Genomic DNA, 23,904 nt, shown 5'->3' with positions numbered 1-23,904 from the left:
CAATCATTTTCCTTTCAGACTATTATTTGCCTTTTCTGTCTCTTGCTTTGTTGGTGCACTGAAGCATTTCATGATGCTCACTTTGGCACTTGCACATGCGACTGTACCATTACAGAAAAGAAAAGAGCAGCCCTGTCTCCAGACATATGAAGCTGCCAGATCTATTGAAGATCTTCCATAAGAATTATATTCCTCTCTGAAAAAAGAAAATGGCATGCCTCATAAACTGCTGCGGCAAGGAAGCTGTTGCGTGCATTATTCTTGGTTGATTTTTAAAATGCAGAGTGACAGGTGCACAGTTATGCAGGTTCTTGGTTTCTGAGTAAGAATTTGCTCCTCCCCTATCTGATTGCTAGTCATAACAGCATGTGTCCCTTCTCGCATGCATTCTGATTCTAATAACATCTTCTTATAAATGAATCATGCCAGTTTTAATAGAACAGGTCAGTTTCACGCATGATCCTCTTTGACTGTAGATATACTCTGGCTTTCAGGGGTCCCCCTGTATGCTGTAATGTGTGCCAGTCACACAAGTATCTGCAGTCAGGCATCTATTGTTCTGGAGTCTCTGGACAGAGTGTGGATATTTGACTAAAAAACTCTAGCCATGCAGTGGAAAGTGGAGGGACCTACAGAGAAGAATTAGCTTCAAGTCCCCCCACAGTACGCCACCCATTGTTATCTCATCAACTGGCACTTACCATCTCAACTCACTCTGAGACATGGGTAGGAGAAAGAATAAAAGTTCCATTTACTCACAATTCTGAATAGATAAAAAACTAGCATATTGTAGAAAAATGACTGGTTACAGGATCGTGGCTTAACTGACTCATAATCTGCTTCCTGACTATGCATACATGACTAACTGTAGACTGCATTCTAACACAAATGGAAACATTTGTCAGACTGAAGAAGAGTTAAAAAAAAGATTCTTAGACAGAGAGACGTGGCTGTCTTCAAAAATCAGAGGCAGCGAGGGAACAATTGGTTACTGCTGGATTGACAGTCACCCCAGCCTAGAAAGGTTCCTTCCAGCCAATGCCTCTTAAAGGAATCATATGAAGGTTGCTAAAGCTCCAACAGAATCTACTTCAATTACATTCTGCTATTTTTTGACACTTATTTTTTCTAAACACACAAGTCACCATTAAATTGACATAAAATCAAGCAGTTTATGATGTACTTTTGATGTAGAGTCAAACAAATGGAACTTACAACAGTACATTGCAGATGGAGTCCTGCTGTTTCAGATTCTGGCCAGTCTGCCCATTCCACTCCACTCCACTCCTTTCTTTTTCTGTCCCCCCACATCTCTCTTTCTACATCCAAGAGTCAATTCTTGGTTCGCAGCTACTGAATTTGTTTTGGGGTTCTTGCCACTCAGCCCCTTTTCTTCTCAAAATGTATCTACTTATTTATTTAGAATATTTATTCATCCTGTATGAGAAGGTCTCACGGTGGAGTACGATAACAATAATTTAAAACTTATATTTTTTAAAATATTTCATGAAAAATAATTTTGGATGTTTAAAAATATGTAAGAAAATTAAACAATTTATAAACTAGTAAAAATCATTAAAACCATAGACATTACAAAGAACTTCCCAGGTTGGCAACAATCTTCTCTCTTGGTGCCAAAAGGAAATAATTCTGATATAATAACTGGAATCCTGTTGCTTAGCATAAAACTGTACTAGAATAGGCCCATTGAATCACTGGAGATTTAGTGAGTCATCTTCTCTGTAAGTTAAGTTTTAGTGCTTCAAATGGGCCCACGCTGTTGGGTGGCAGATCTAAGAACAAACAGTGTAGACAGAATAAATTTTTTTGGGGGGTGGGGTTCCTTCTTTCTTGAGAATGTGTAGGCACAATGAAGAGTCCTCACTGGGTTCTGATTGTAATTGTTAAGTGACATATGTCACTTCTGCTTGAGGCATGGTTTGGCTTGTGTCATCACCCACTTATCTTCCATAAACTAAGGGTATCTGTGGCCACCACTGCACAGGAATAGATGCTTGGGGGTGGCTGTACTGCTAACTCCTTTCCTATAACTATTCTACAACAAGACCAAGGCCTCAGCTGAATTTGTCAACTGGAGGATTGATTTCTGATGCATTTCTGCAAACCTTGGGATGGCCCTAATACATCATTCTTCTCTCCTTATACATTATCTTTGTATTTTGATGGCACCATTTTGACTACCTGAAGATCTGCATTTATAGAGGGCTTTCACTGATATTATATAGGGCATTGGTTCTTAACCTTGGGTTACTCAGGTGTTTTTGGACTGCAACTCCCAGAAGCCTCCACCATCAGCTCTGCTGGCTGAGGTTTCTGGGAGTTGCAGTTCAAAAACACCTGAGTAACAAAGGACAAGAACCACTGATATAGGGCACCATCTATACATACTAAGTAACTGACATCCTCAATTTGAGTCCCAGGGTGTCCATACTTGTATGCATTCCTCTACTCCCCATGAAACAAATGATTATATTTTTTAACCTTGCAAAGCAGTAAAGAAGTACCATCATTAATAACCCCTGTTTAATTGGAGAATTCTTCAGAGATACGTGCTATGGTCTCTCCAGAGACAACAATCACAATTAGCACTATGAACATCGTAGCTAAAATAAACCTGTGCTAGAAACAAGAGGAAAGAAATAGAAATCTCCTTAAAAACCTATTTGCCTTTTGTTTGTTTTGCAGACATCTGGAAGTGTGTATCCCCAAACACATGATTACTTCCATAAAGGTTTCTGGCAAAACAGAAATTATATAGAAAATGTTAAGAATGTATTTTCCATTGTTAAGTATTTTGTTCCTCTCCTTCAAGATTGAAATTGTTACTTTAGAAGAATGGTAGAAAAATTAGTGTTTATGCAATGTATTGAAAATATATAGAATCTACTAAGTGCTTTAAATTGTTACTGTTAATTCTCATGTTGTGCAGCATGAAAGCTATACATAAGAGTTTGCTTTTTGACTGTGATTCACAGCCTTTCTCATTTGGTAGAATTATAGCTTTTGGAAAACGACTTGAAGCCTCAACTCAGGTTAAAAAGAGGTAGAGGAGAGGAGAAAAAGGAAAGAAAAATAAGGAGCCATGAAAGCTAACTGTGCTGAGGTTGCCACATTTGAGAAATTGTTTTTATAAATACCGCACTTATTTAACTGGAGAGTTCCGAATCACCACCAGAGAAAGAAATGAACACAGTGGAATTCGTATACCCCTCTGGATCAAGCCATACTATTCATATGTGACTTGTGTCTAGAACAGAGTCCCAGTTTGGGGGTGAGGTACCCCCCCCCGGTTCATTCCATGACGTGTTCCTGGAATTGAACACATATTTCTTACCTGTCCATTAGTGTGAAATTTTGAAGGATTTTTCTTTCAACACACATGAATTCTAGCTTGTTAACTACCATGCTTTGCATCAGAATGGGCATATTCTGGGGACCAGGGCCAGCAACCCCATCTCTTATGTTGCTGTATACGTTTCGCCGGAGGCAAAATTAAGAACATCTTACCAGGTAAATACGGTTCATAGGAACCACATTTCTTATTTTTACAGAAAATCATGCTCCCAAAAGCATCCTGGAAGCACAGTCCAACTTATTTATGTGTTAACCCCTCCCCCTCATGCAAGTCTGCACATCTACTCTGGCAACATTTTTACAGGACCAGGTAATGTCATTCAGCACTTCAGTGGATTACTTCATTTGTACGTGTCATTTTCTGTTAGCAGTATCTGTCTGCATTCCATGTACGATGAAGAGGACAATCTCTGTGCAAACAAACAATGGGACAAGAAACTGATGTCAGAAATTGCAGTTTAAATACTCCTATTTCTGTTATCAACATCATGTCCCCTTTTTTAGTTTGCATGGAGACTGTCCTTTTCATCCCATTCAACTGGTGGGAGAACACATCATCTTTCCAGGACACTGTGTCATTTATCTTTGAACAGATTAAAGTAGCCTTTTAAAGATGATGAAGCTTCAACGTGATACCACAAGGAGAGAATGGTGAATTACACTTTATTAGGAGGTTCTAGTCTACAACCAGAGATTTGAATTGGGACAGTAGCTTCTTAACAAAGTACATCTCCTAACTAAGTTAAAAACAACATGTGCTAATTCAGTTAACAACTCTGGGATGTTTTGCGACTGGCTAGTGTTAATGATATAAGAGTCAGTATCAGTAGTTTCTGCACCTATTTTCTTTCTGTCCTTACTGTCTACAGTCCAACCTCAACCATGGGTAGACTGTATATCTGTGTGAAACTCTGGATAATATTTTGCCTTTGCGGGACTGACTACAGCTGTGTCCCTGTACTAATTTGGATTCCATCCAATCTATAATTGCTTGCCTTAATGGGAGCCAAGAGATTCTGACAGGCTGGCCAGATCACCTGGAGGAAACCGGCACCAGATATTATGTCCTTCAACAGATGCAGCAAGAAGGTTCCCTCCAGGTGATCAAAAGCTTTTTCAGCATGATCAGCCAAAACAGTAAGAGGACATCATGACTACTGCGGAAACTGATGATTCTGAGTGTTTCCACACCTCACATTCCAGCTAAGTATCTCTGTGCTATGAGTCTGCTTTGACTGGAATAGTAAACCATCACCTTTTTCATATGGCAGTTCCTTTAGTAGGAAGTAGTATCCTAAGGATGTGATTTCCGAATGCTATTTTCATGCCATTGTACTCCAACCATCTATTATTCTTGTTCTTAATTTAAAACAACTACTATTTTTATTGCACTGATTTTGAAGGGTATCGAATGATTTGCTCACTTCCTATACTAGTATAGAGCAACACATTATCTATTAGTTGTACCTTCTTTGGGCTATTTTTCTGTATACCCTTTTTGTATGGACAAAACACCTATATAAGAAGAACTATGATATTGATATGTAGATTTCTTATAAATGTGTGCAGAACCCACGTGTGTATTTTGCTGCATATTATGCATGGCATGCACCTGCTGATAATTTATGTATTTATTTTATTTATTAGATGCCTATCCCACCCATCTAGACCAAAGGTCGACTCTGGATGGTTTACACATTTAAAAACAATAAAACTAATAAGCACATATTGTAAATCCAAGATGGCAAAAGTATAAGGAATTAAGATAAGGCAGGAGGGAAAGCCTGCCCCAATGGCCAGGTTTTAAGTTTGTTCCTGAAAACACCCAGAGAGGGAGCCAGGAGGAGCTCTACTGGCAAGTTGTTTCAAAGGTGAGGGACCACAGCCAAGAAGGTCCAGTTCCTCGTTCTTTCCTTCCAGACTTCCCTTGGCATTACGCCCCTCAGCCGCCCGGCCTGGCTGGAACAAGTGAACTGGGTGGGAGAAGACGCTCTGCCAGATATTGAGGTCCTAAACTGTTTAGGGCTTTATACGTCATCATAAGAACTTTGAAACCAATGTGGAAATGAATGGGCAGCCAACGCAAGGTGGCCAGAGTGGGGGAATTACTTTTCACCGCAGTAAGAAGTCTGGCCGCCACATTCTGCACCATCTGAAGTTTCCGCGTCAGTCTCAAAGGCAGACCCACGTAGAGCACATTACAGTTGTCTAATCTTGAGACTACGAGAGCATGGACCAAAGTGGTGAGTGCCCCCACATCAAGATAGGGATGTAGCTGGGCAATCCGCCGAAGGTGGAAAAAACACAGTCAAGCATCTTCTATGGGCAAAATAGCAGGTCCCACAGCAGTATTGATTATTTTATATCGACAAGTTGATTTGAAGCTTGAAAGAGAAAAGCACAGCACAATCTCTCTATAGTACAATGTCCTGCTTCAAAGAACTGCTGGATAGCTCAGTGGCTTAGGTATCTGGTTGTGGAGCCAGAGGCTGGGAGTTCAATTCCCCACTCTGCCTCCTTGACAAGGGCTGGACTCAGTGATTTGAAGGGTCCTTTCCAGCTCTGCAGCTCTAAGATTATCATCATATTCATCTCCCATTATCACCAGCCAACATAGACATATACTGTAGGAGTCCTAGTGAAACATATCTGGATAGAACTGTGTTGGACACGGCAGCTATAAAAAAGTTAAAATCCCCCCCTCTTTAAGACCCCTTTAGGCCTTCCATCTTTCACAATCCACTTTCATCATCTCCAGACTAGATTCTGTTAAAGGCCTTTTCTCATCATGTCACTTCTGCTGCTTCTCAGCAAACAACATCTGGGCAAAATCTATCCCTTTTCTCAAGCAGAGCATTCCCAGCTGCTACTGTTTCTTTTATTCCCCTCTCCCATTGCTTATGACAGCACTTGGTCTGACTGCTAGGTCTGATTAAATGGCTTGAAGGTGTGAATTAAATGTCACTTAAATTCCCTGTCTGTTCCAGCCTTGCAGGGACAACATGAAACGGAATCTGAATGCCACAGAGCACCCTTTTGCTCAGAAGTGTTTAAACACCACCGTTTCAGCAAAGGACTCGGTCTCTTCAAATATGGTTATCTGCCATCTCAGATGTGAATAGCTCTCTTAAATTATGTTTAAGCCCAGCGCAGAAGCCCAGAAGTGAATTTCTGTGAGTGAACTGATGACACTGAATATGTATCTCCTTTATCCCACTCAAGACAAACAAATTAAATGCGCTTAAAAAAAGAAGCTCGACTCTATTTAGTGTGTTAAGACCTCTTTTTTTTTTTGCTGGTGTTGTTTTCCTTTCAGAAATGATATTGGACTCAAATTTGGAATCATGAAACATGAAGAATATGTGTGTTTCCTCATGCTTTCAATGCAGTTAATGGTTTCATTTTAAATTTCATACGACCTTCCATCCCTAGTCCTTTCTGCGGGGGATATGCACGTAATTGCTATGCAATCCGAATTCTTAGAGCGGTTGGCATAATCTGAAGTCTGTAGTCAACAGCCAGAAGGCGTGTCAGGCAGAGTGTGACCAAGAAAATAAGACAAGTGATACAGCATTGCATGCTCTGTGCCACAAATCAATGGCATAACGATAGGCATGGCCAGTGTTGCAAATAGACAATATGCAACGACTTTGCTCTGGACAATGGCGTGCATGGGTGTGTGCTGTGGGGAGATATAGTTTGAAAGGAAGAAACTTACCACAGCAATTTGTAATGAATTCTGACTTTTTATGCCTCAGTCATAAGCATTTGCAATATAAATGAGAAGAGTGTCTAAGAGATCCCAGTATTGGCCACCTAAAAGAAGCAATGGGAGCTACTTCATTTTTTGTCAGGGTTATCAAATTTCACACCATATCTGTTTGTACTGCCTTTAGTTGTAAGTCTTCTTCCTTTAAAGATCTAGGTATTGCTCCATTTTTTTGCCATTCTAATTGGTGTGTGCATGCAAATTTTAATATGTTTCTAAAGCAGTGTAAGAATTATCTGCTGGCAAATTGAGAACTGAAATCTGAAATAGCTTACCATAGTTCAGATGAGACTTTCCATGGTTAAAAGAGGGTATGAAGAGGAATCTAGAGAACCTAGACAAAAAGGTTTCAAACTGGCATTTTTAAAGCTAAGAATCTCTTTTGCAAAGTAACCAAGTTCTGGATATTTGGGGGTGAACATCAAGTTTTAGATGCTATTAATTTGTTTTGGTTCTTTTAATATTTAAATCTTCATGTATAAGGAAGTGAGCAGCCTTAGGCTTTTGCTTATGAATGTAAGGAAATTGCTGCCTACGTACTTTGCTGGCTTGAATATGAAGAGTACATAGTTTCACATACAACAAACCACAAATGTACTCTAAATATTTTCAGTAGGTTCTTTTGGTGGTGGTGAAAAAATGCTCATCTTTATCCCTTGCATTCACATTTTGCTGACAACTCACTGTCTCCACATTGCTGAACCACTCCTTTTATGCTGGTTGTTCTTCTAGCAATGTGTGCTGAGCCAATGGCACAATGAAGATGGTGGTGCCATTTAGTTTTTTCAGGTTTGTTCATAGCATCAAGAAGGCCACTCAGAGTGAGGACAGTATTTCCTCTCGGTCAGGCTTCATTTCTTGACTCTGATTCCAGGGCTCATTGTTTCACATAATCTTTGGTTGTCCTCTGACAGCCTTTTTAATACCTTCCCCATGACAAAGAGGTGAACTTGAATAGCTGTCCACTTCATCTTAATTTCAGAATGCAACTCTATTGAGTTGTAACTCTCACATAAAATGTGGCTCCCAGGATGCTCTTTGGCATTAGGCATAGCACCCTAAGGACATAGATTTGGGGAACCATAAATGGTCTCCTCCTCATTTTGGGGGGGATTTTATGAGGAGAGATGGGCACAGGACCTCGTAAGATTTTAGTTTGTTTTAGTCTTAGAGGATAAAGTAATGTTGGCTGACATTCTGCCTCAGATCTGGCCCTTATGCTATCAGATGTGGCTGCATTGTTGCTCTTACTGGCATGGTCTGTAGGAAAGAAAGTTCTGCCATGCAGATGTAGCAGAAGAGTGAAATCAGATCCTGCTGTGAATATTTAGATTCAGGTGTCTCCGTCCTTGAATCTGATGAGGTGCATTCTGTAATGCGGCTTTATTAGAATGCTGTTAAAAATACTATTTGCTTCAAGTTTGCCATTAATTTTATCCTGGTTCTTGCTTTTACAGCATAGTGTAAATTAACACCTATCGTAAAGGAAACATCAACTGCTGCCGAATAGCTACTAGAATAATAAAGGTTTGCAGGCATAATTTACAGTGGTTAGAGTCTATTATATTTAGGTGCACATAGAGCTGTATATTTTCTCATCGACAAGCAGCAATCATTTTTAGTGATTTTATTCGAAGGTTTTAGCACCCTGTCCTTCTGGAGAGACACTCCCATCTCCTCTGGGAAAGGGGAATGTTGGAGCAGGAAAGAGATGTTAGAGCGTTTTAGCATGTAAGAGCCTTCTATGGCATATAAATAATGATGCCAATGTGCTTGTGAGTTGCATGGTCGTCTGGGGTCTAGTTGGGTTTCAGGTTTTCATCTATAAACCATCCAGAATAATGGTCACACTAATGGTGAGTTTTATAAATCAGAGAAACAAACAAATTAATTGAAAGATACGTATTATCATTTAACTATACAAGGGAATCTGGAATCTTTTGGTAAGAACATTTTCAAGAATTTATCTCAAGGATGATTGTTTTTAACCCCAGGAATTTCAGAACATGATCAGGATATACAGTATTAGATAAAAAAACAGAAACAGACTTACCATTTAAATGTTATTTGTAAAAAAAAAAAACACCACACAATTTTGGTTTCTTTAAACATATTGCCTACTTTTTCAAAGCGAGGCTTAAAAACTAGAACTGCTGGATAGCTTAGTGATTTATATATCGTGCTGCAGAGCCAGAGGTTGGGATTTGATTCCTCACTGTGTCTCCTTGACAGGGGGAATTGATGATCCATAGTATCCCTTCCAGCTCTTCAGTTTTTAAGATGATGATGATGATGATGATTAAATGGCAACAGAGAAAAGAAACTGGATTTTAGTATCCAAGGATATGGAATTATGTGGAATAGCTTGAACCTCCACAAGTGTTTTTTTTTTTTTTTTTTTTTTGCATATAGCAACTTTACTTGTGGGTTAAAATAATGCTCTGTACTGAGAAGGTCTTTAGAACATTATAGAGAATACTAGTCACATGGTTTGTATGCCGCCTCCCTTCAGTTGTGATGTTTGGGGGACCACACTAGTTCCTGAGCTAGTTCCATACTAGGGTCGGTCTGTCCCACATCTCTACTGGCTATTTCTAACTGAAGAGACTCCGAATACTTCCAGACAGAGAATCTGACAGCAAACCCGCTTTTCTCTGCTTGGTGACAGAGGACTGCAGAATTCACCTGGATTTGCATCCATACACTTCACTCCTTTTCCAGAATGCTGCACCTCTGTAAGAGATATCTAGGAAATCTTTTGAGAAACATTTAAGAAATACAGCTTTCCGATGGAGTTCATTCATGGTTGCAAAGTTTCTTGTTGATTTTGAGTTCTGACTGGGAAAATCTCAATTTAGACATGAAATTTAATGAAGAGTTTGATAGTGCTAAACTCTAGGGCTGGAAAAAAAAAAGAATAGAGAGAAACCCTGTTTTCTGTATGGACAAAACAACCCTTGGAAAGCCATAGAAAATGTCATGGTACTAAGCAACATAGGAGAAACATAATGTGAACTGTGGGAGAAATCCTGATAAAATAATTGCAGAAGCTATTAGATTACTTAGCAGAGATGCTCCATCTGGAGAACACTCTCTGTTTGGCAGCAAAATCATAGATTCATGGAGTTGAATGGTGTCAATAAGGCCACTGAGTCCAGCTCCCTGCTAAATGCAGGAATCCAAATTAAAGCGGATCTGATATATGGTTGTCTGATTTTTTTTTCTTGAATGCCTTGAGCATTGGAGCACTCACCCAAGGTAATTGGTCCCATTATTGTACTGCTCAAACATTTAAGAAGTTTTTCCTGATATTCAACTGAAACCTGACTTCCTGTAACTTAAGCCCATTATTACATGTCCTGCAGTCTGGTATGATTGAGAACAGATCCTGCTCTTCCTCTGTATGACAATTTTTCAAGTATTTGAAAAATACTGCTATATCTCCTGTCAGTCTTCTTTTCTCAAGGCTACACATGCCCATTCTTTCAGTCTTTCCACATAGGGCTTAGTTTCCATCTTAGTTTCCATCCCTGATGCTCTCCTTTGCTGGCATCCTTCTTAAAGTGTGGTGTCCAGAACTAGATTCATGACGATGCCTAATGAGTGCTAAATAGAGTGGAACTAGTACACAGAATTTGGAGACTATATTTCTGTTAGGTAAAGGTAAAGATTCTGCTTGACATTTAGTCCAGTTGGTCCCACTCTAGGGGGCAGTTCTCATCCCTGTCTCCAAGCCATAGAGCCAGCATTCATCCGAAGACAGTTTCCGTGGTCACGTGGCCAGCGTTGTTACCTTCCCACCATGGCGGTACCTATTTATCTATTTGCATTTGCATGCTTTCAAACTGCTAGGTTGGCAGGAGCTGGGACAAGCGACGGGAGCTCACTCTGTTGCGTGGATTCGATCTTACGACTGCTGGTCTTCTGACCTCGCAGCACAGAGGCTTCTGTGGTTTAACCCACAGCACCACCACATCCCTCCATATTTCTGTTAATGCAGTCTAAAATAGCATTTCCCTTTTTTATCAGTCACATCAAACTGTTGGCTCATATTCAGCTTGTGGTCTACAACAATTCCAAAATCCTTTTCACTCATAGTATTAATGAGCTATGTGTCCCCCATCTTGTAACTATGTGTTTGGTTTGTTTCCTTAGGTGTAAAACTTTGCACTTATCCCAATTAAATTGCATTGTGTTGTGCCCCCACCAGTGTTTGAAATTATGAAGATTGTTTTTAAAAAATTTTTTTTGTCTTCAAGGCAATTAGCTATCCTACTCAATTTTGTGTCATCTGCAAATCTGATAAGCATTCTCTGCACCCCCATCATCCAAGTCACTAATAAAAATGTTGAAGAGCACCAAGTCCAGGACTGAGCCTTGTGCTGTCCCACTTGTTGTCTCCTCCCACTTTGAGAAGGAGTAATCGATAAGCACTCTTGGAATATTACCCGCTGTATATTCGCCTGAAACTTGTTCTAGCCAACACACACAAGTTTAGCCTGCTAATCAGAAGATCGCGGAGCACTTTGTCAAAAGCTTAGCTGAAGTCAATATGTATTAAGTTTAAAGCATCCCTACAATCCAAAGGAGGTTACCTGATAAAAAAATTAGATAAAATTAGTCTGGCAGAATTTTATATCATTCAATTGCTGTGTTCCAGACATGGGAGACATCCCACCAAGTTTCTGTTATCTCCATCAAGTCATATTCACTCTCCTAGATTAAAATTTCTAGTTCTTCTTCTTTGTTTCCCATACTCCTGGCATTTGTGTGATTTGTGGCCTGCTTTCCTTTACACATTTTTATGAAGATTCTTATTTTGTCCCATTAGAGCTGCTCAGTCTGTTCATCTTACTGTACTTAAGCCTTCATCTGTCTTCACCTCTGAATCTGCATCTTCCTCCTCTTTCCAATTAAGTTTAAAGCCCTCCTGATGAAGTTTTTCACCTTGTGACCAAACACATTCTTCCCAGTCCTTCTGAGGTGGGACTGCCAGCAGTCCATCTTCGAGGAAGTAAAGCCCATGGTCCCAAAATCCAAATCCCTCATGTTGGCAACATGTTCATTACCAGTTGTTCAGCTGGAGTGTTTTCCTTTCTATTCCTTTTCTGAATACTAGTAGGGTGAACGAGGAGATTATCTGGGCCCCAAAAACCTTGAGTTTCCTTCCCAGAGCTTCAGAGTCTGATCTTTTACTTTTGTTGAGAGGAAACTAGTTGCATAAATTCCAGACTTCCAGATAGAGCATGTGGCGTAAAGCTAATTTTAAATCCAAACTAGCACATATCCATTGAGCGAATGGGAACTATGGGAACTTAGTTAAGTCTCATTCCTGCCCCATTCCCTTGCACTTGCACACTTTTAAAATGCTCATAAAGTTACATATTTTAAAAAAGCCATTTGGTAATTCATAAAAGCCCCCAAGTCATTTCTAGATTATTTTTATCCAGAGTTAGATCAGCAAATAACATAACAACAGTAAACCTGGACAGCTTGGCAGGGAAACAAAGACATATGGTTTTTAGTAAACAACTTACTCATAACTACAAAGGACAGCTTTGACTTGTCTCTAAATGTCAGCGCACAAAATATTTCCCGCTGTGAGGGAGTATGGCCTTTGCAATATCTTCTAAAATATTCGCCCCAATACCTGTCAGCTATACATAGTGACTTTATGGGGCATGATGGCTGCCTAACCAGTCAGAATGAGCATCAAATTGCATTATGGGACCATCCCGTTGTATCTGACTGCTGTCATACTCTGTCAAAGGAGCATCCAAACTGATTAGGTAGCACACGTTTTGAATACATTCATCCCACCTGGTAGCAGTTTCTAGACACAGTGCTATACTGGGTGGCAGCAAATGACAAGTAAGATTAATTTTTTTTCCAAAAAAAAAAAAAAAAAATTGCTCAGCCAGGAAAAAGGTGCATGAAATTTTAGATTCTAGACTGATTTTATTGATCTTTGTTCTGCATCCTGCACTGGTCTCACTGGAATTTTCCTCAGCATTCAGTTGATGTTCTTCTTATCCCCCTTTGTACCTGTGTGCATGTGTATGCATGCATGTGCATCCATGATTATGTGTGTGCCCGCATGTGTGCATGTGTATTCCAGGATTTTTTCTCTCTCTTCTTTTTTCTCTTTTTCCTCTCTTCTCTGCAAAACCTTGGTGCCATTTTGTGCCATTCTGTACTGGGGCAGAGTTTAGTGCCGTGGTACTTCTTAGACATTTTAGCAGGTGAAGCTGAAGCCCTTCAGTTTCTGCTCCCTCTCAGACTGCAAATGGCAGCTGCTCTGAAAAGGAAAAGGAAACACAAGAGTGACATCATCTGAATGCTGGGGGGAAATTCCAGTATGACCAGTGGGCAAACATTTCCCCACTTTCTCAGCTCTTGATTTGCAGCTTCCACATGGCACAACAAAATGTGCAAAGCACTTATATTCTGCTTGTTGTCCTTCTGCAAGTTTGCCACCTGTCCCCTCACATTTTTCTCCTGCAGTAATGAAGAGATAGGCTCACCACTGCCACCCAAGTAGAGAAAGTCATTTGTTATTGTAAGCTTCAGCAGAGACAATGGGATGATGTGCTGATGGGATGCTGACAGGTGCTGAAACACCTTTGTACTAGACCATTAACAGTTGAGACACTAAAACAGGTGAATAGTGTGCATTCCTTTCACCAAATGTCAGAAAAAGAAGCGAAACAAGATGGAACAAATGCTGTTTCTGGAAGAACCTCAAGACTCGTTGGCATGGAATTGTAAGTACTTAACACTGTCAAGTCTGTGTAAAACAACCTTTTAATTGTAAAAGTAATTGCAGCATTCTGTTCTTCTACATCTATGCCTAGTTCCCTGAAACTTCAGTTGCCACCCTGAGATCTCACGAGTCAACCTCCCAGGGAATTCATTGAAGGATTTTGGAGGTTGACACCTAAACAATACTAAGAATTGTAGTTGTCTGGAGAATGACATTTGGTTCCTTTTGAACCTATTGTTTTGAAACCAGTGTGTTTCAGAACTCTATATTAATATTTTCTACTCTACAGTTGCCTGATATTTAAATTTCAGAATCTCACCAGTGCTAAATTGTGTATTCCACAGTTTCCTGAACCTCTATATTGTGATTTTCTTTCCCTAATATGTTCGACAACTAATAGCTTCCTTTCTTTCTGAACCCTTGTTACATTTGTATTTTCCATGAAGCCCTCTATAAGGTCTCCCCCATTCACTTCCTCCTGTTTGCCAAACACACCCCAGATGCAATCAGAAATTTTCTGTGTCTCAAGTTCCTGTTGACATTTGCATCCAGGCAGGAGTGCCAACTGGCTTCTAGGACATTGTTTTGTGAATGCCCGCCCCATCCATGAAGAGAATGGGCTTGCATGGTGATTTTTCATTGGGGAAATAGCCTGTTTTTGTGGGAAGCCATCTGCTGACTGTTCTTGCTGTACCATGTGCTACGTGGAAATGGCCATAGCTACCCTCACTCCTTCTTTTTGTTACTGCTTTGCTTTCATATGGCTCCTTTTAACAGTGCCAATACACAGCAAGAGTCCTTCTGTGCATATTTGAGTGCAATTACCTTTCGGATAGATTACCTTCTAATGCTCCAGAATATATTGGGCTGCCTAGTACTGATTAGTTTGTTTAATATCTTGTACATCTTAGGCAACAAATACAGTCAGGTGTATGCCTTTTCTGCCATTTTCATTTTGCACTAAAACAGTGGCATGATAGAGGAATGACAAGCTTGCCTTTTCCATAGTTTTATCTTTAAGTCGGTCAATTTACCAATGAAAAATTGTGCCTCCCACACAAACATGCACAGGAGGCAGAATAAAACAAAACCCTGTTTGACTTCGTTGAGTAATCTGCATGTATGCAAATTTAAAACTCTGCACTGCTTAACACTGAAGCTGAGCTTTAAAAAGCCCCACAAAATCACTGACTGGGTGGTGGTCATTACCCTAAAAAAGTTGGGAGTAAGTGGAATATGATCCTATTTCTTTTCCATCAGACCTGAAGTCATTCCTTTCCTTTCCAGTCACTTTCTCAGAGTCTAGCCTAATTGCCCTGGTGGTATCTGAAAATGAAAAGGCTATCAATGGGACATCTTACTTTGTGGTGGGGGCGGGGAGGAGGCCACAACGTCCAGTGTACTCCCGCCATAACCATAACTCACAATTTCGGTGCATGGGTCAAACAAACTCCCCCCTTGAACCAGTGGCAAAGAAGGCACCATAAGCATCTCTCCTCAAAACATCGAGTGACTCTAAATAAGAGAGAGAGAAGGGCACCGGCAGATGTGAATGCTGATACAGTTTTAATGCCCTCAGCGGGGTAACAGCAGCAGTGATGCTATAGTACTTCCTCATGCTCACTTTGCACAGAGACCTGGCCATGAGCATGTAGGCATCTTCACCTACAACCTTCTACTGCCTCTAGGCCAGGACCCCAGGCCTTTTCAGTGTTTACTCCTTCCTTCGTTAGCTTTCAGCTTTGTCAGTATTGGGTGTATTATACTACTCACTTCCGCCCCCCCCACTTACTCCTAGTTATTACTCAGAGTTGTTATCCTTTAGGAAGAGGTGCTAATTTTTGAAGGGGCTTGCTCAGGCTCTGAATTTTTTACTCTTGGTATAAGGAAGAGAAGATGGAAAGCTCCCCTGAGAGTGAATAGGGCCAGGAGGTATTGCCATTCATTTTTTTCTGACACTCACCCATTATAGCACCTCTAGTTTTCAGTACCCTGTAAATTTTGGCACCTTGGAGTCGTATCCCATTCCTTCTACCTCAGGTATAGCTCTGGCCCCAGCTAACAGGCCTCTAGCCATACTGGCTGGAATATTTTGGAACTTGTAATAGAAAAGATGATCATTCATTCATTTGAACAATATGCTGCTTTCCTCCTAGAATTGGAACCCAAAGTGATTGAGTTTAAAAACAATGGAAAATTAAAATACAATAACACTGCAAACATTAACAGAAAATTAAGCTGATTATGTTATTACAATGCAATTAAAATTACAACACTTTCAATTAACTTCATTATAATACTAAAATGTTGCCTCCAACTCTATGAGTGAGCAATATCCTGTCCACAGCTGGCCTGCTCAGCTCTTATAAACTCAAGCTTGTGGCTTCCTTTAGGGAGTCAGTCCATCTTGTATTTGGCCTTCCTCTTTTCCTGCTTCCTTCCATCTTGCCCAGCATGATGGTCTTTTCCAGAGAATCCTCCCTTTTCATGATGTGCCCAAAGTAGGACAGCCTCAGTTTCAAGAGCAAACCAGAACTTGGCTAAAATAATTTGAGGATTTTTAATTGCCAAAGTGCAGCCTATATATTAAAGTCTTTGTCTGTTGATGGAGGGAGGTAGAAACCTAGCATCTCTGGACTAAGAGTTCCAGAAGCTAAGAGTGGTCATGAAGAAGGCCCTTTTATGACTCACCACTCAATAACAGGCTTCAAGAATGACATCTTATTTCAAACTCCAAAAGCATCAGCAATATGATGACTTGAATTCAAGAGCATGAACAGAAAATGTGCAAGAGAAATCTTGTGAGGACTAGATTTGTAAAGATGTTCTGTGTCAGGATTAGAATGTACTGTTCCTTTCTTATATTGCAACCCTTCTTTAGATTTGCATGCTTTCTCATCAATTTCTACCATCCCCCTACCATGGCAGTCTCTTTCCTAATATATTTCCTACTCTGCAAAAAATAAACATAGAAAGGATTTTCTGAACAGTGCAATCCTCAGTGTATCCTATTCTGATGTAAGCCCCTTTGAGTGCTGTTGGCTATACTCCCAGGAAAGCATGAAGCATTTCAGGCTACAACTGTCAAAATGAGAAGTCATGGCAAAATGTGTTTTGTTTACAAAATTAAGCTTTGGTGACTTGACTGTACAGTCTGGGGCAGATAAGAAATTAAATATTTTAGAGAGCAAACCTATGCATGCCTATGTGGAAGTCACCCCTACTAAATTCAGTGGAACCAACTCTGGCTAGATATCTCTGTGAGTTAGGTATAGGAAAAAGGGCATGGTAAACTCTGTATCTAGAAAAGACTGATAAGGGTCATGATAAGTCATAATTTATTTGACAGTGTATAGTCATTCTCATCATCATCATCTCCCAGGTAAGTAAGTATGTGACTAGACAGTCCAATCACCCAGCTTTGATCAGGGTTGCACGGAGGTGTGGTATGTTGTTTGGGGCAATCCTTGCATCCACATGCAAGAATCATCCACTCCACACCTCAAGCAACCCTGTTTAACACAATCTATATCAATCTTTTTTTCCTAAAAGGTAACTCCTGTCTCCCCCTCCATACTTTTCCTGAGTCACTTAACAATCTTCAGAAATGTAAAACTTATTTCCTGCTTTCCCATAGAAGGGGAAATGAGAAATAACTTTGTATTTCTTTTCAGTTGTTGCTGACATGGCACATCAGCAATACTTTGAAAGGGCTTTAAAAAAAAAACCTTTTCAAAGGATCATGTATTAGCAACAGTTAAAAAGAAGTCAAAAACTTCCCCTCCCTTCCCCTCTGCAAGGTTAGGGAAGGAAGTTTTCCATTTCTCAAGATCATTAAGTAGGCGAAGCAAAGTGGCAACCAGCCAGACACTTTGATTCAATCCCAGCAATCACATACACCGGAACCAAACAAAAAGGAAGCAATCCTGCCTGAACCAACCAACCGACTGACCAACCAACCAACCAACCAGCCAGAAAACCATGACAGGGACCCAAAAAGGTGTGGATATGTATCAATTAGGAGGAAGGCTGGTTTACAATAGCATGTATTTAGTTGCTAGGAAAAGGAACAAACCATCCCCTGCCCAACCTAGATGAAACCATGGGACAAACACCCATCTGATCACACCCTAATTGCAGTCTTAATTTCATGCCTCATCCTACACTTTCTTGTCAGTTAGTCCTAGACTTGGGCAAAAAGAAAGAATTCTGCTTTGCTTTAAATTAATTCCTCCCCCCCATCTGTCTGCTTTGCCTGTGACTTGAAATCTGCATAAGGAAGGGAAGGTTTGGGAGCTTTCTTGTAGCCTGCACTTGAAATACAAACTAACTCAAAGTTTGGCCTATGGTAAAAATGAAAGTACTGTATTCTCAGGGTTCTGTTGCAGGTTAAGTCTAATATGTGATAGAAACAGAAGAGTGCAACAGGGAGACTATGTGGGTCATGATTATTTTCCACCTAGAAGTAAGTGGGAAAAAGGAAAACACGATAACAAACTGCTGCATTTCCAGCCACGGGGATGCTGCATTCTTTGCTAAAAAAATGCAGATGACAAATTAGCTTTTGCTCACTTTCCAAAATGAACATGAAATGTTATTTTCACTTCCCAGTTCCATAGTTTGCTTCTGGATATCTTAAATCCATCCTCCTTTTTTCTCTTTTCTCTTGTGTTTCTTCTTCTCTTCTCTTCTCTTCTTTTCCCCCAGCCCTCCAATGTGTCTCTGGATACATTGTACACTGACCTTTCTTATTTGAGTAATGTGGAGAAATATTTAAATGGGAGAATAAAGCATGACCGTTCCCTCTCAGAATTGCCTGATTTGGTTCTTTAACCAATGGAATTAAACGAAACCTCTCTCTCGTAAATTGCAAATCCACTTTGAAATGAGCATCACTGATACATTCTTAAAGCACTGACCTTTAAAGCAATGCAACAACTGCCTCTGAAGCTTTAAATGAGCAAATAATACTACCATGTTCTGCTCTTTGTTTGATCACTTCCAGCTATAAAAACACCCATGTTGTGTGCTCGCTTTTAACTAGCTGTTAGAAAAAGCTGTCTCTGCTTTTTACATGAAGGAAAGACAAACCACATCCTGCTTATATCCTTCCATTTTCTTTGATGGTCACAGCTCCTGTTGCATCTCCATCTGGCCCTGTTGCAGGAGGAGGGGCTGCCCATGTGCAGCAGCCACCACTGTCCACCAAGTCACTACCATATGAACAGAGGCTTCGGAAGCCTAAATTGTAATGCATTTTTCTCCCACTTAGCCAAATGATGAATGTCTGGGAGGAAGAAGTGGGCGAAAATGTATAATGCTTTAAAAATTGGGCTCTTCTCCCTACCGGTAGAGCATTGCTTTTCCCATTACCCTGAAACCAGTCGTTGTCTGTGGTTTCGAAATTTCATAATTTGTCATGTCACCAGCAAAATGGAGTTTTTCTGTTCTGCTGGTCAGTTCAGACTTCAGTTAGTTCACGCAAAGCTAGGGAATAGGTGGGTGGTTACACGCTGTGCTTTCAGGCTGCCCTAATGGAATCTGTGCATTTACGCCCCACAGAGCAGTTTGGAAATGTACCGTGCAACTCACATTTCTAGGGTTATTTCTCTCGTTGTTGTGAATTAACATTCAGCAGCAGGAGTGATAAAGCTGTGAAAACTCTAAATTAAGCTGAGGGGTTGTCTGCTTGTGTGTTTTTAAACTCTCTCTATCAAAGAGACTTTCCTTCTCTGGACAGTATTTGGAGAATTTTTAAGTGACATACCAGTCCGGAGGGAAAGAGGTTGATGATTATGAAAGCTTTCAGCCTGTAAAAGCTGAAAAACCATCAGCAATGGAGTTAAGTTACTGAAAAGGAAATGATCCACAATTATGCTCTTATGTCTACATTGTTATAAACAAAAGAGGAAATAATCATCCTTATATGGCTGAACAGACATTCCATAGGCATCCTTCAGTCTCGAGAGACTATGGTAACATGCTCTGAATCGAGGAGTGTCCTCTCCAGAGCATGAAGCCCGGGTAAGGTAATATGGAGGATAGGCTGTTACCCAAGCAGCAGATCCCCCCTCTCCACATTGCTGAAATGGTCCAATGGAAAGGCAAGAGCCAATACAACTGGTTCCAGCAACATCGCAGGAGTTGGCAGAATGACACATGCTGCCTTCGGGACTCCAGCTCCGGATTTTGCCTCGAGGTTAACTCCTGAAGCCTTTTCCATGAGTGGATATAGCCACAAGGCAGTGGAGGTTTGAAATCAGAGTTTTCCTTCTCCTAGATGGGCTGCCTTCCATGGCTGACGAGCCCCACCTACCCGGCATAATCTGAGCATTGCTGCGTCAAATCACAATTTGTGTTCACAACAAGTCATTCTTATGGTTCACTAGCTGTGACTCTATCAAGGCATTATTTTTAAAATATTTTTACACCAGAAATAGAAACTCTTTCTAATGCCTGTTTGGCCAGGAAGGAATTAAAACGTTCTCCTGCCAAGTCATTTAATTTGGTTCTGACTGGCAGGCCTTCCCTCTCTCAATGTTTATATTTAGAATGTTTGTGCTGATAATGAGAAAGCTAGAAACTCATAAGTTTTCTCTCTCTCTCAAATGGCTTTTTTCCAAGTCAGTATTACACACATATACATGCCAATGCCTTGGTTCCTTAAATTAAAAAAAGGGGTGGCTAGGACTGACCATTCTTTTTCAAGATAAGCAATTTTGGTATTTTCAGTGTATTTGATTTGTTTTAATTGTGCAGACAAAAAAAGTTGCCAGTGAAAAATAATAACTTGATAACTGTTTGCCTAAAAGTTCCCAAATTGGGCATATACCAAGAGCAGATTTTTTTTTTGGTTTGGGATGCCCCCAAATTTGAGTTGTCTCATGGAATTCTAATTTTCTCTGTTACACGATATGTATTGCTGAAGTCTTGTGCAGCAATTATATCTGTGTCTACCTACCACAAATAAATTGGATGGCTACTGTGAACAGACATTATCCATTCGCATATAAGAGTGAGGCTATCTTTTGCTTATATTTGTTTGACCCCACTGTAGTTTAGTTCCAGCTCTCCAAAGTTTGCAGAACCTCAACTATAGGCATGTTTCTAAATTGTCAACCAAAACTTAAAAGGTTTAAAATGTTGACAATATGTATCTGGCATGTATCTGGCATAGAACACAAGATAACATACGGAGATAAATTCGTATTAAAATATAATAGTCTTTAAGATGCCACATCTTTTTATCTTCTTTTGTTCCGTTTCTTTGGATTTTGCCTGATAAGGATAGAAAAATAATCTGTCTTATACTAAATCATACTGCTGGTCTTTTCAAAAAAACCACCAATGAACAAACTGGACAACTGTATCATAAAAATAAGTGCAGATTTGGGTGTTCTGCGTATTGGGTGGGGAATTGTGAAATAGGTAAACATTTGAAGAACGCTGAAGCTAATGAATTTCTCTATCTCCTTCACAAAATACTTTATGGCTTGTTTTCCTAACCATTTTGGTGCCTTCATAACTCCTCCAGTAAGAGAGATCCAAACTTTATAGTTTCTTTGTGGTGCCTCTCTGTCTCTCTTAGTCTCCCTTGTTTCCTCCATAAAATCCTGTAGATATATTATATCTATGGAAAGAAATGTTTTCCAAATGAAAGATTCTCTTATGTTGTACACACAAGGTGTTTTTTGTTTCTAGCATTGCATCTATTATTTTCCCAACAAGCAGCTTATTTAGTGCTGTTTCATATTTTGTATGTGAGCCAGGTAGACCATTTGAGGTTTTACTGAGACATTTCTAAGTGAAAGCATAGAATACATTGCAGTTTGCCTTTCAGGAATGGCCAAAATGCAAATGTTGTCATGGAGGTCCAAACAAACATGGAAGTTTAAATGCAGCGTGTGTTATATACTGTCGTTCATCAGTTCTTCTGTGCAGGATTAAGTGTGGTATTTTTTAGTGTTATCTAAAACACAGTAATGCCGAAAAGGCTGAGGGTGACAGGAAAAGAGGAAGACAAAATATGAAATGGATTGACTCCCTAAGGGAAGCCATGGGCAGGGTTGTTGAGGACAGAACATTTGGGGAATATCTCATTCATAAGGTCATCATTAGTTGGAGGTGACATGGTGGCATGTAACAACAATGTATCTTCCACCGGGAGGCGGTGGAAGATAGGAGGGCCTGGCGTGCTCTGGTCCATGGGGTCACGAAGAGTCGGACACGACTAAACGACTGAACAAACAAACAAAACAACAATAGCCCTTCGGATGAAGCAGACCCTGGTATTTTAAGCCTGCCATACCATGCTGTATCTTCATTTCTTTGGGATCAGCAAGAAAAAAGTGGTACCTTCTCTAAAACGCTGTAGTGTAGCATCCCTCTCCAGCAAAAGTGGCTCTGTTCAATGTTCTAGCAAGTCAACTGTGTCCTTTTTAATGATACTACATCTTGAGTTCACAAACTAAGGATATGGTTTTCTTCCAGGTCAAGTGACTGTCATGACATTTTGCCTTCTCTTAAATCGTGTTGCTTGGGTTCGCTACCAATTCATCTGGATATGTTTGCTTGGCAAGCATATTTCACAATGCATCCTTCCTCTGTTTTTGACGTTCTGTAATCAGCCAGCCTCCTACTATACCAGAAGAAAATCATTCCCCGCATTTATGCTTATGAAAAGCCTGTTGAAATTCTAAAGTTGGGAACTGGGTGACACTTTATTAATGAGTGGATCCTGAGGTTGTGTGAGTGATCCTTGATACTGTGTGTACCCATAAACAAACTGCCTCCACCCCAGCTCTGAGGATCTCAAACTTGTTTAAGGATAATTCTTATGTATCTTAGTCTAAACTCAACATTTCCTATTAGTATTGCCACCACCTGTCCACGATGAGCATTTTGTTCAACCTTCTTTGTAGCCATCATAATGCATCCCAGTGTCCACATGATGCAAAGGCTAAAACTAGCATAAACAGAGTTGAAGCAGGACAAAACACTTGATTTCCAGGTGAAGGTTAGTCACACCACTACTAAGTGGTGACATATGTTTGTTCTGCTTTGGTTCAATTTACCCCAGTGAATAATCTGTTCATGTGGACTCCAGTACCATATTGAGGTATGCTGATCCATGCACTCTGTGGGTACGTGTCATGAGGTGCTTCTGCTGGTAACTCTCCATCCCTCCACACCTTACTGCTACTCTTCTTTAATTTTCTTGGGATTTCCAGTGTTTACAGATACACACACACACACACACACACACACACACACACACACACACACACACACACACACACACACAGAGAGAGAGAGAGAGAGAGAGAGAGAGAGAGAGAGCAGAAATTGAAACTAAAACTTTGAAAAATGTAACACTATTTGAGCAGGATGAGAAGGTAAGACAAGGAGTGAAGAGAGGAGAGAGTAAAGTACTGTAGGTGGAGGGAGGGCAGAGAAGATAAGGAAAAAGAGACAACATTAGGAGTAAGACAGCAGGGATGTGTGAGAACAGGCAGTACCCAGCATATCATCCAGCACATCCAGCAATAAATATCTTCTCCCAGAGCAATCTGTTTGAATCTGCAACAACAACAACAACAACAGCAAAAGCCACAATAACACCAAGCAATCACAGAATGCCCGGGGACAACTCCACAGTATGGATAATCCCTTAGAAAACAATACTGGAGTTCCCTTATGCTATTCAATGTGTTCTTTCTAAAGAGAGGACCTATATTGGCTTCAAATTTTTTTTAGCAGTTTGCTTCAGTGGTGTCAGTCCAAATTAATGCAACCAGTGCTAGTGGTTGTATAATCTTTAACACAGCCTGTGGCACAAGTGTTTATACAAGCACCTGCACAACCACTCGCATAAGAAAACCTGCTCTGAAAATGCTGGCTTTACACTAATTTTGAAAATGTGTGGTAGAACAAGGGGCCTTGCAGTGACGTTGCTGGATGCAGTCCACTGTGTTTTGTAAATACTCTGCCACAAAAT

The 23,904-nt window shown here is 40.3% G+C and overlaps 1 protein-coding gene across 5 annotated transcripts in view; it reads left to right on the top strand.

Annotated features, from left to right (window-relative positions):
• The window catches only part of DAB1 (DAB adaptor protein 1), a 790,680-nt gene that overhangs the window by 52,843 nt on the left and 713,933 nt on the right, over positions 1 to 23,904 (top strand). The gene's annotated exons all lie outside the window — the stretch shown is intronic.

This window comes from Pogona vitticeps, chromosome 4 (assembly GCF_051106095.1).
Source record: "Pogona vitticeps strain Pit_001003342236 chromosome 4, PviZW2.1, whole genome shotgun sequence".
Lineage (NCBI taxonomy): Eukaryota > Metazoa > Chordata > Lepidosauria > Squamata > Agamidae > Pogona > Pogona vitticeps.
Note: the sequence above shows the minus strand (reverse complement) of the source record. Positions and strands in the feature narration are given on the sequence as shown.